Raw genomic sequence first — 12,577 nt, 5'->3', positions numbered from 1 at the left:
ATAATTTATAAAGTGAAAAGCCATATCTCGGCTGTTTTGTTTTTCTTTCACTATCTTTTATCCATTACACAAATATTTGCTGAGTCTCACTTTGTACCAAACACTGAACTAGGGATGTATACAAATGAATAAAACACAACCAATACTGTTGTTTGGACAAAACAAAGTCCTTGCTCTTACTGTGTTGACTTTCTGGTGGAGACAAAAAATAGACAAAACGTTTGGTGGTGATAAGTACCATGGAGAAAAATAAAGCCGCATAAAGCCTTAGAGGGATGCTATTTTAGATAAGATGATTAACAACATGTAAAATTCATGAGCCTTATCTCCTCAGTTATTGTTAATTTTGATTTATGATAATCCTCTAACCATGTAAATCTTGACAAACATAAAGGTTTACATTTTATGTGGGTAATAAAACAGTTTGGCAGCTCACAATTTTTATTTCTTTACTTTGAAAATGGCAGGAAAACACTGTAGAGCAGCTGTCACTTAAGATAGTGAACAGGTCAAGCAAGATCAATTTAATCTTTAGATCTTCACCCAATTTGATTAGCTAGCAAATGGATTCTTTGTTTAGCTACCTTAGTGTTTTTTTTTTTTTCTTCTCCCTACAGCTTCTGTTATCAGCAAAGAGAAGGGATTCACAACACAGTACCTGAATAAACAATATGCCTTTTTAAGTGATTTGTAGGATTCTTTATTTTATTTTATTTATTTATTTGAGAGAGAGAAAGAAAAGAGAGCCAGCACAAGCAGGGGTAGGGGCAGAGGGAGAGGGAGAAGCAGGCTCCCTGCTGAACAGGGACCCTGACCTGCTCCTTTCCAGCATGCGGGATCATGACCTGAGCAGAAGGCAGATGCTTAACCAACTGAGCCACCCAGGCGATTTATAAGATTCTTATTAATTAAAGCTTATTCTCCTTATAAAGAAAAATACATTTATGATTGCATTATTTTCTTTTCTCAAGTATGGGGTTTGTATTGTTTCCACAGATGTCAGATATTTTGAAAAAGGAGTGTTACCTGGTCACATCATTGGGAAAATATACTCAGTGTGGGGTGGGGAGAGATTTCATTGACTGGAAACTAATTAGGAATTTATTGCAATTGTTGAAGCAAAAGGTGTTGAGGGCTGGAATTAAGAGCATAGAGGGACAGAGAGAGGGTTTATGACAGATATATATATATATATCTGTCCATATATATATATATATATATATATATATATATATATATGGAGGAATTTACAGGATTTAATGACTGATTGAATATAGCTGATAAGGATGAGGGAGGCAGGGGTGCCTGGGTGGCTCAGTGGATTAAGCCTCTGCCTCCAGGTCAGGTCATGATCTCAGGGTCCTGGGATCGAGCCCCGCATCGGGCTCTCCGCTCAGCGGGGAGCCTGCTTCCCCCTTTCTCTCTGCCTGCTGCTCTGCCTAGTCGTGATCTCTCTCTCTCTCTCTGCATCAAATAAATAAAATCTTTAAAAAAAAAAAAGGATGAGGGAGGCACCCAGGGTAATCCATGTATTCTGAATTGAGTGAAATTGGGTGGATAATTACACCATTAATTTAGAGATAAGATAGAGAAAGAGATACAGATGTGGGGGAAGTAGGTAAGTAAAACTTGGTATTGAGACAGGGAATTTGAAGGACTCCACGAAAATCTATGTTTTTGCTTCTTTTCCTGCTTCTATTCTTGCGAGGACCTGCGCTCCCACCCCACTTTACATATGCCTCGTAATTTCCTCCTTGTAAGGGACAAGGAGTTAATGATTTCTTTAGAATAGATAACATCTAAGGAAGGACAAGGTGATAATAGCTGGACAGAGCAATTATATGGATATTCCAGACCACAGTGCTAGACATCTAGAAGCCAAGGCCCCCTGGCTCCAAGGAGTAACACCTGGGCCCCCATTTTGTTCTAACCAGTTCTTGGATGCCTGAGGGGACATGTATACCAGACCACCCTCCTCAGTTAAAACCTCCAGACCCTGAACAAAGAAAGACAAGACTCATGGTCCTTTCCTCCCTGAGTCTCCCAGACACTCCCTCTCTATCTGCTTGCTCTGTATCTTCCATAAGCTCTACTCTCACTTCCTGCTGGCTCCCAATTAATTTCCATCCTACAGGAAGCCAAGGACCCTCTTGGCTGGTCCTGCAGGACCCCCTCTAGATCCCTGGACCCTGCCTGCGAGCATCAGTATGAAGTGTTAAACTCTAAGTTCTCAGCTTCTAAGGCCTTGGAACATAGGACAGAAACCAGAAAAAGACGTGAGTCATAAATCCTAATGCTGTATATCCACCACTATTTTTACTGAAGCCTGCTGACTGGTTCCTTATCCTCCACCTGCTGACTAAATGAAAACTGCTGGGTTGTAGAGGAGAAAAATCATATTCAAGGACTGAAGAAAAAAGAATTTCTTTCTTTTTGGTTAAAAAGATTCAAGAGGACTGTGGAGATGTTTTCCTCCTGCCCCACTAAACTTTTCGATCAGGAGACGTGGGGTAGGTGAAAGAGAGTTGGAAGGGGAGTCTGTGACGGTTTTACCACTGCCCTCCCCAATGTGCTCACTGTGTCTCCGTACAAAGGAAAGGTGCTTCTCCCTGAAAGGTCGGTAATGCTTGTGAACATGGGGGGCCAACTGGTAGCTGCTTTTCATATGGTGTTTGTTAAGTGTCAGAAAACAAAGCAGGTGGGAAGGAGTCAAGATCTTCCCTCCTTGTTTTTTCTTCGATTTAAAATTTGCCAGGTCAGATTCCTAGAATTCTTGAAACCTGGATAAACCCAAGAATGTAGCTGTGAGTATGGACTAGCTTGTTGGCACCCTTTAAGACACTGTTCATTAGTGAGGCAGTCCCTTTCCAGAAATACCCTCAGATGGGCACCAGCAGATCATGGTGGGTGCTACACAACAGAACCAGCATCTCTCTGTCTGAGTCAGAGATCCAACTGTGCCAACCTCAACCAAAGAGAAATGAAGCCATAGCTAAGAAGGAACTGCTCCCTCTGGGCTCTGCTGGAAGGATTATCTGGAAGCAGGTACATTGACCAGAAAATAGAGGGGAGGAATAGAAAGCAGTACACACCAGTTTCTTCTTCTTGTTTAATGTAAAGTTTCTCAGCCATAAGGGGCCCAGGAGAGGAGAAAAGTCTTTGAACTGGAAGGTGACTGGTAGTGAGATGTCCTAAATCTGACTAATAAATTGTCCGACTGTCCTGAGCCTACCAGAATGGAATAGACTAAGCTATGTGCTTTAGGCTGACTGATTCCAGATTAAGGAAGAATGTAGTTCATTTTCATACTCATTTTACTGGCAGTTTTTCAGTGTATACCCCTCACTGAGATGCAACCAAATACTGCATATGGATCAAAAGAGCAAGTTCATTCGCCAAAGGCAAGGGAAGCAAGGGCAAAAATGAACTATTGGGATTTTATCAAGATCAAAATCTTTTGCACAGCAAAGGAAACAGTTAACAAAACCAAAAGACAACTGACAGAATGGGAGAAGATATTTGCAAACGACATATCAGATAAAGGGCTAGTGTCCAAAATCTATAAAGAACTTAGCAAACTCAACACCCAAAGAACAAATAATCCAATCAAGAAATGGGCAGAGGACATGAACAGACATTTCTGCAAAGAAGACATCCAGATGGCCAACAGACACATGAAAAAGTGCTCCACATCACTCGGCATCAGGGAAATACAAATCAAAACCACAATGAGATACCACCTCACACCAGTCAGAATGGCTAAAATTAACAAGTCAGGAAATGACAGATGCTGGCGAGGATGTGGAGAAAGGGGAACCCTCCTACACTGTTGGGAATGCAAGCTGGTGCAACCACTCTGGAAAACAGCATGGAGGTTCCTCAAAATGTTGAAAATAGAACTACCCTATGACCCAGCAATTGCACTGCTGGGTATTTACCCTAAAGATACAAACGTAGTGATCTGAAGGGGCACGTGCACCCGAATGTTTATAGCAGCAATGTCTACAATAGCCAAACTATGGAAAGAACCTAGATGTCCATCAACAGACGAATGGATAAAGAAGATGTGGTATATATACACAATGGAATACTATGCAGCCATCAAAAGAAATGAAATCTTGCCATTTGCGACGACGTGGATGGAACTAGAGGGTATCATGCTTAGCGAAATAAGTCAATCGGAGAAAGACAACTATCACATGATCTCCCTGATATGAGGGAGAGGAGATGCAACATGGGGGGTTAAGGGGGTAGGAGAAGAGTAAATGAAACAAGATGGGATTGGGAGGGAGACAAACCATATGTGACTCTTAATCTCACAAAACAAACTGAGGGTTGATGGGGGGAGGGGGGTTGGGAGACGGGGGGTGGGATTATGGACATTGGGGAGGGTATGTGCTATGGTGAGTGCTGTGAAGTGTGTAAACCTGGCGATTCACAGACCTGTACCCCTGGGGATAAAAATATATTATATGTTTATAAAAAATAAAATTAAAAAAAATTAAAATTAAAAAAAAAGAGCAAGTTCATTAATGGGATAGTATCTGTGAAGGGGCAGAACATTGGGGGAATCTTGAGAATAATCTCACACTTTCTGGTCAGGTTGCAAAGAGGACACTAAAACTCATAAATGATGTTAGCTTGCGTAAACGCAGCAAGGTAATGGTAGATCTGGGTCTAGAAGAAGCATTCTCAACGGGGTTTAAAAACTGGTTCTTGGGAAAAATACATTATATGTTTATAAAAAAACAAAAAAAATTAAAAAAAAGAAAAAAGAAAAACTAATAAAACTGTTTTCTAGTAAAAAACAAACAAACAAACAAACAAAAAAAACAACCCAACTGGTTCTTGGGGCATCTGGGTGGCTCAGTGGGTTGAGCCTCTGCCTCCAGCTCAGGTCATGGTCTTGGGGTCCTGGGATCGAGCCCCACAACGGGCTCCCTGCTCGGCAGGGAGATGGCTTACCCCCCCCCCATCCCGCCTGCCTCTCTGCCTACCTGTGATATCTCCCTCGCTCTCTCTCGCTCTGTCAAATAAATAAATAAAATCTTAAAAAAAACTGGTTCTTGAGAGATGAAAAAAATCTTCATATATATATATATATATATATATATATATACATATATATAACACAAATAAAACGTACAATATATAGTTTATAAATATATATATAGTATAATAGATACATAACACACAGTACATAGGTAAGTATATCTACGGCATTAAAATTTCTTAGGGGAGGGAAATTAGGGGGAAAATGTCTAAAAATGCTTCTTAGAGAAGCAATAATGATATAATGGTTGAAAAATACTGGTCTAGAATCTAGGCCTTCTGTGACTATGGTGGTCCTCTCTGATGGCAGGCCTGCTCAGCAGAAAAGTTTTTGGTATTTCCCTCTATGATTTTAATAGTGAGATGTTATTTTAGGTAATTTTATGGTTTCTTGACTCAAAATTCCATCATTCTGTCCTTCGTTTCTAACTGCTTTAGGACATCTCCATCTAACATGTCTCAAGCCAACTTATAGCCAGAATTATGAAGTGGATTAGACATGTTTTATTCCTGGGAAACCTCACAGAATCCAAGGGCAGGAAGTACAGCTGTGTGTGGCAATGACTCAAGTCAAACACTGAAAAGTCACAAAACATGAAAACTGGAGGTTCCCATACCTCACCCCCAGGCTTGATTAATTTGTAGAGTGGCTTATAGAATTCAGAAAAACAGCTTACTATATTACTAACTTATTATGAAAAGGATGCAACTTAGGAACAGCAAGACAGAAGAGATACCTAAGGCAAGGTATGTGAGAAGGGGCATGGAGCTTCCATGCTTTCTCGGGTGTTACCACCTTTTCAGCACCTCCACCTGTTCACCAGCTGGGAAGCTCCCTAAATTGTTCTTTAAAATTAAATCTTTATGGAGATTTCATTACTTAAGCATGGTTGACTAAATCATTGGCCACTGATGATCATTCAACCTCCAGCTCCTCTACCTCCCTGGAGGACCAGGGTAGGAGGGTTAGGCTGAAAATTTCCACCCTTTAATCACGTGGTTGGTTTTCCTGGCAACCAGTCCCCATGATGTAGTTACTTAAAGACTTTCCAAAAAAACAAAAACAAAAACAGAAAACCCCCAAAACCCCACCTTATTTTTTTTTTTTTGGCTTTTTTTTTTTATTTAAGTTTTATTTTTTTAAAACATATAATATCTTTTTATCCCCAGGGGTACAGGTCTGTGAATCACCAGGTTTACACACTTCACAGCACTCACCATAGCACATACCCTCCCCAATGTCCATAATCCCACCCCCCCAACCCCCTCCCCCCATTAACCCTCAGTTTGTTTTGTGAGATTAAGAGTCACTTATGAAAACCCCACCTTATTAACATGAACACAGGTGTGGTTGGAAGGGGCTTGTGATGAAAAACAGAAAACATTGCTTTCACTTTTATTATTCTTATCACGTAGGAAATTCTAAGGTTTTTAGGAACTGTGTGCCAGTAATCATGGCCACTTAAATATATAGTTATTGTAAATCACAATTTACAACAATCCTAACAAAAAGGGAGGATATCAAGAAATCTATATGGTGGTAAGTCTTAATTTTGCTTGAAGTGGTAAATATTAAATTCGAGTCAATTATGAAAGTTTGGTATGTATATATTGTAAGTCCCAGAGCAACCACACCAAAACAAAAAATAAAACAAAACCAAAGCAACAACAGCAAATTATACAAGGTTATATAGCCAAAGAGTCAAGGAATAAATTAAAATGGAATGCTAAAATATAGTCAAATATTCCAAAAGAATGCAGGGAAGGGAGAAAAAAGGAACAAAAAAAGAGGAGACAAACATATCAATATTAACTTATCAATACAACAAATACAACCATATCAATATTAACTGGGATGTAAATGATCTAGATACCCTAATTAAAGATACAGATTTTCAAATTGGATTTTAAAGAAAGAAGACCCAAGTACATGCCATCTGGAAGGAACCTGCTTTAAATGAAATAATGTAGATTAAACATAAAATGATGGGAAAACAAATACCTTGCAAACACTAAGAAAAGAAAGGTGAAGCAACTATTTTAATTTTAGACAGAGTAAACTTCAGAATAAAGAAAATTACCAGGAATAAAGAGGGATATTACATACTGACGAAAGGCTAAATTCATCAAAAAGGCATAGCAATCTTGAATGTGTGTGTCCCTCCCACAAAACAGAGATTTCAAAAACCATGAAGAAAAAGGGATGTGACTGAAAGATGAAATAGACAAATCCCCAATTATGCTTGGAAACATCAATACTGCTCTTTCAGTAAATGCTAGAATACACAGACAGAAAATCAGAGAAGTTATGGGAGACCTGAACAACACTAAAAACAATTTAATCTAATTGATACTTACAGAAGACTCCACCCAAGAATAACAACATACACATTCTTCTCCAGTACACATGATAGATTCATCAAGATATAGACCATGTTCTGGGCCACAAAACAAACCATAAAGAAGTTAAATGAGTTAAAATCAAATAAAGTGTATTTTATGACCATAATGGAACTCAGTGAGGAACCAATAACAGAGAGTTATATAGAAAATATTCAAATATTTGAAAATTAAACAATATATCTCTAAGTCACCCATGAATCAAAGAAGAATTCTCAAAGGAATATAGAAAATATTTTTTAATTGAATTAAAATAGAAATGGAACATAGAACATTCGTGTGATGCAGCTAAAATAATGCTTCACAGAGATGGACTGATCACCTTAACACATGAAGACAAATTTTGTCTGCCAATCTTTATTGATGGGAATAGAAAAGGAAATATTTCCTACACTAACTGTTACGTACCAGCTGCTAGGGTGTTTGGTGGTTGCTACAGTTAAGATACTATATTTGGTGGAGCTAGACAGCATAATGCTAAGAGAAATAGGTCAGTCAGAGAAAGACAAACACCATATAATTTCACTCACATGTGAAATTTAAGAAACAAAACAAATGAGTAAAGAAAAAAGAGAAATAGAGAGAGAGAGAGAGAGAGAGAGAGAGAGAAACCAGGAAAAAGACTCTTAACTATAGAGAAAAACTAATGGTTACCAGAGGGGAGATCGGTGGGGGAACTGGTGAGATAGAAGGTAGGGATTGAGGGGTGCACTTGTAATGAGCACCCGTGATGTATGGAATTCTTGAATCGCTACATCATACACTTAAACTAATGTAGCACTGTATGTTAGCTATACTGGGATTTAAAAAAAGATACTCTATTTGGAACTTCAGGCACACTTGACATCACCACCTGATTAAATTTATGATAATTAAGAGTCATTTCCAAGATGTAGAAGACTTTCACACCAGCTATTTTGGCAGGTTAAATGGAGATATGAAGAAATTACCACCCTTGGATCTTACAGATCTTTGGGAATGACATTATTCCCGCATTTCTTCGGGAATGTATATTGCTTTTTGTTTACTATTTTGGTGAGGAGTATTCCAGGGGCTTCCACTTGACCCTTCCTTCCATAATTTGTGTGAGGAGGAAAGCAATGTGTAGATTCTTCCAGTTAAAAGTAATCTCTTCACTGTATGGTTCAGTTCTTGGGAAATAACTGCAGGATGTGTCTATAGACCTGTTGGACTTACTGTAAGACAGACTCAGGCTAAGATTCTACATAGCACCTGACCTCCATAAGTCCTCATGCTTAACAGTGGATCACAACAATGTTGTGATTCTTCAGGGATTAGTGACATTTCGGAGGCATTATTAGATACTGCAGAATAGCTGGGTATTTTTGCTTCTCTAGTAAATGGTCATAGATCTTCCCAAAGAAGACTTGGAAGGAGAGTCATAGTCCATGCTTATGGCTCTATTTCAAGATGCTTCTTCAGAGGGACTTAGTCTCCCATTCAAACAAAGATTTCTGAGTCTGTTTACTGGTTTTGGTCCAGGAACTAGGCAAGAAGCACTGAATCTCCACTAAGGCAACTTCAATCTGTTGTCCACTTATCAGACCAAGACATTTTCTGTCTATATATTATGAAACAACACTTCATTAGGCTACTTATTTATTTCATTTCCAGGGACTGAATGGTCCATTTTGTTAGTCACGTTTGTCCACATGGCACTACTCTGAGTACTACTCTGTCTTTGGGGTTTTTTATAGCAATTATTACCATTGTTACCTAATTGCTAAGGATCAAAATCTGGCCTCTAGTGCACTGGGATCTCATCATTCCCATTGAGATCAGGGAGCACAATTCTGTGTTGACATCACAAAATTGTCATCTCTAACCTGCAGAGGACATCCACCACGGAAATTCTGAGGATGTTGGGTATCCTCTTACCAAAGTACTTTCTGTGAGTAGGACTAAGTGGTGGTTCAGCAGTTACACATAATGGATATACTCCAATGTTCTTCTTTCCCCTAGTCTTCAGATTCCTTTATAGCAGTGCTTCTCAAAGTGTAGTCCCAGGTCCCAGTGCTGGCAGCAGTGGCATACTCCCTAGGGTTGTTAGAAATGCAAATTCAAGGACACCCTCAACCTACTGGATCAGAATTTTGGGTATGAGGTCCAGGAAACTATTTAAGCACATCTCCATGGGATATTGATGCATGTAAAAATGTAAGAAAATCACTGTTCTACAGCATGCCACAGAAATTTTGGCTCAAACTCATAGACTATAGGCTGTTGTTGTGTCTAAGCTTCAGTCTTAGTCCACCAACTAGAAAACTCTAAAGGCACTTTCATAAACTTACACTAACACATTTAAAGCCCAAATTCTGCGGGCACCTGGTTGGTTCAGTCAGTGGAGCATACAACTCTTGATCTCAGGGTTGTAAGTTCAAGCCCCATGTTTGGTGTAGAGATTACTTAATAAAACCTTTAAAAAATCCCAAATTCCAGCAAGTGCATCTATACTCAAAACTCAAACCACATATTTAATTTTCCTTAATATAATACCCTTGGGGTCCACATCCATATATGCTAACTGGACTCCTGATGATACTAGTTGGTGATATCCCATCATTCCTTTTGGTATATGATATGTCTTTCCAGGAGCAGAAGTTATACTGCTCTGTCAGGACTATGCTGAATCTAACTTTTATTTTCATTGATTTCTGCTCTGATCTTTATTATTTTCTTTCCCTGCTGGGTATAGGCTTTCTTTCCTGTTCTTTCTCCAGCTCCTTTAGGTGTAGGGTTAGGTTGTGTACTTGAGAACTTTCTTGTTTTTTTTTTTTTTTTTTTAAGATTTTATTTATCTATTTGACAGACAGAGATCACAAGTAGGCAGAGAGGCAAGCAGAGGCGGAGGGGGGTGGGAATGCAGACTCCCTGCTGAGCAGAGAGCCCAATGTGAGGCTTGATCCCAGAACCCTGGGATCATGACCTGAGCTGAAGTCAGAGGCTTTAACCCACTGAGCCACCCAGCACCCCAGCTTTCTTGTTTCTTGAGAAAGTCTTGTATCACTATATACTTTCCTCTCAAGAGTGCCTTTGCTGTGTCCCAAAGATTTTGAACAGTTGTATTTTCATTTTCATTTGTTTCCATGATTTTTTTCAATTCTTATTTAATTTCCTGGTTGACCCATTCATTCTTTAGTAGGATGTTCTTTAGTTCTTTCCAAATTTCCTCTTGTGATTGAGTTCTAGCTTCAGAGCATTGTGGTCTGAAAATATGGAGGGAATGATCCCAGTCTTTTGGTACTAGATGAGTCCTGATTTGTGACTCAGGTTGTGATCTATTCTAGAGAATGTTCCATGTGCACTAGAGAAGAATGTGTATTTTGTTGTTTTAGGATAGAATGTTCTGAATGTATCTGTGGTGTCCATCTGATCCAGTATGTCATTTGAAGCCTTTATTTCCTTGTTGATCTTTTGCTAGATGATCTGTCTATTTCAGTGAGGGGGTTGTTAAAGTCCCCAAGTATTGTTGTATTATTGTCAATATATTTCTTTGATTTTGTTATTAATGGCTTATATAATTGGCTGCTCCCATGTTAGGTGCATAGATATTTAAAATTGTTAGATCTTCTTGTTGGACAGGCCCTTTAAATATGATATACTGTCCTCCCTCATCTTTAATTATAGTCTTTGGCTTAAAATCTAATTTATCTGATATAAGGATTGCCACCTCAGCTTTCTTTTGATGTCCATTAGCATGGTAAATTATTTTCTACCCTCTCAATTTAAGTCTGGAGGTGTCTTTGGGTCTAAAATGAGTTTCTTGTAGATAGCATATTGATGGGTCTTGTTTTTTTTAATCCATTATGATACCCTGTGTCTGTTGACTGGGGCATTTGGCCCATTTACATTCAGGGTAATTATTGAAAGATATGAATTTAGTGCCATTGTATTGCCTGTAAGGTGACTGTTACTGTATGTTGCCTCTGTTCCTTTCTGGTCTATTACCCTTAGGTTCTCTCTTTGCTTAGAGGACCCCTTTCAATATTTCCTGTAGGGCTGGTTTGGTGTTTGCCAATTCTTTACTTTTTGTTTGTCCTGGAAGCTTTTTATCTCTACTATTTTCAGTGACAGCCTAGGTGGATATAGTATTCTTAGCTACATATTTTTCTTGTTTACTGCTCTGAATATATCATGCAAGTCTTTTCTGGCCTGCCAGGTCTCTGTGGATAAGTCTGTTGCCAATCTAATATTTCTACCATTGTATGTTACAGACCTCTTGTCCCGAGCTGCTTTCAGGATTTTCTCTTTGTCACTAAGACTTGTAAGTTTTACTATTAGATGACAGGGTGTGGACCTATTTTTATTGATTTTGAGGGGTGTTCTCTGTGCCTCCTGGATTTTGATGCTTGTTCCCTTTGCCATATTAGGGAACTTTTCTACTATAATTTGCCCCAATATACCTTCTTCCTGCCCCCCCATCTCCTCTTCTTCTGGGATCCCAATTATTCTAATATTGTTTCGTTTTATGGTATCACTTGTCTCTTGAATTCTCCCCTCATGGTCCAGTAGTTTTTTTGTCTCTCTTGCTCAGCTTGTTTATTCTCCATCATTTAGTCTTCTATATCACTAATTCTCTCTTCTGCCTCATTTATCCTAGCAGTAAGAGCCTCCATTTTTTTTTATCACACCTCATTAATAGCTTTTTTGATTTCAACTTTGTTAGATTTTAGTTCTTTTATTTCTCCAGAAAGGGATTTTTTTTCTCCAGGAAGGGATTCTCTAATATCTTTCATGCCTTTTTCAAGCCCAGCTAGCACCTTGATAATCATTCTGAACTCTAGTTCTGACATATTACCAATTCCATGTTGATTAGGTCCCTAGCCATCAGTGCTGCCCCTTGTTCTCTCCCCCCCCCCCGTGGTGAGTTTTTCAGCCTTTTCATTTTATCCAGATAAGAATATGTGAATGAGAGAATAAAATACTAAAAGGGCAGCAAAGACCCCAGAAAAGTGTACACTAAAAGGGCAGCAAAGACCCCAGAAAAATATACACTAACCATATCAGAAGAGACCCAAAACAGGGGGGAGAAGAAAGGTTGGGAGGTGGGAAATATATATATATATATATATATATATATATATATATATATATATATGACTGG

This window comes from Enhydra lutris, unplaced genomic scaffold, assembly GCF_002288905.1.
Source record: "Enhydra lutris kenyoni isolate GAN:26980312 unplaced genomic scaffold, ASM228890v2 scaffoldscaffold12, whole genome shotgun sequence".
Taxonomy (NCBI): domain Eukaryota; kingdom Metazoa; phylum Chordata; class Mammalia; order Carnivora; family Mustelidae; genus Enhydra; species Enhydra lutris.
This window is presented reverse-complemented; position numbering follows the sequence as displayed.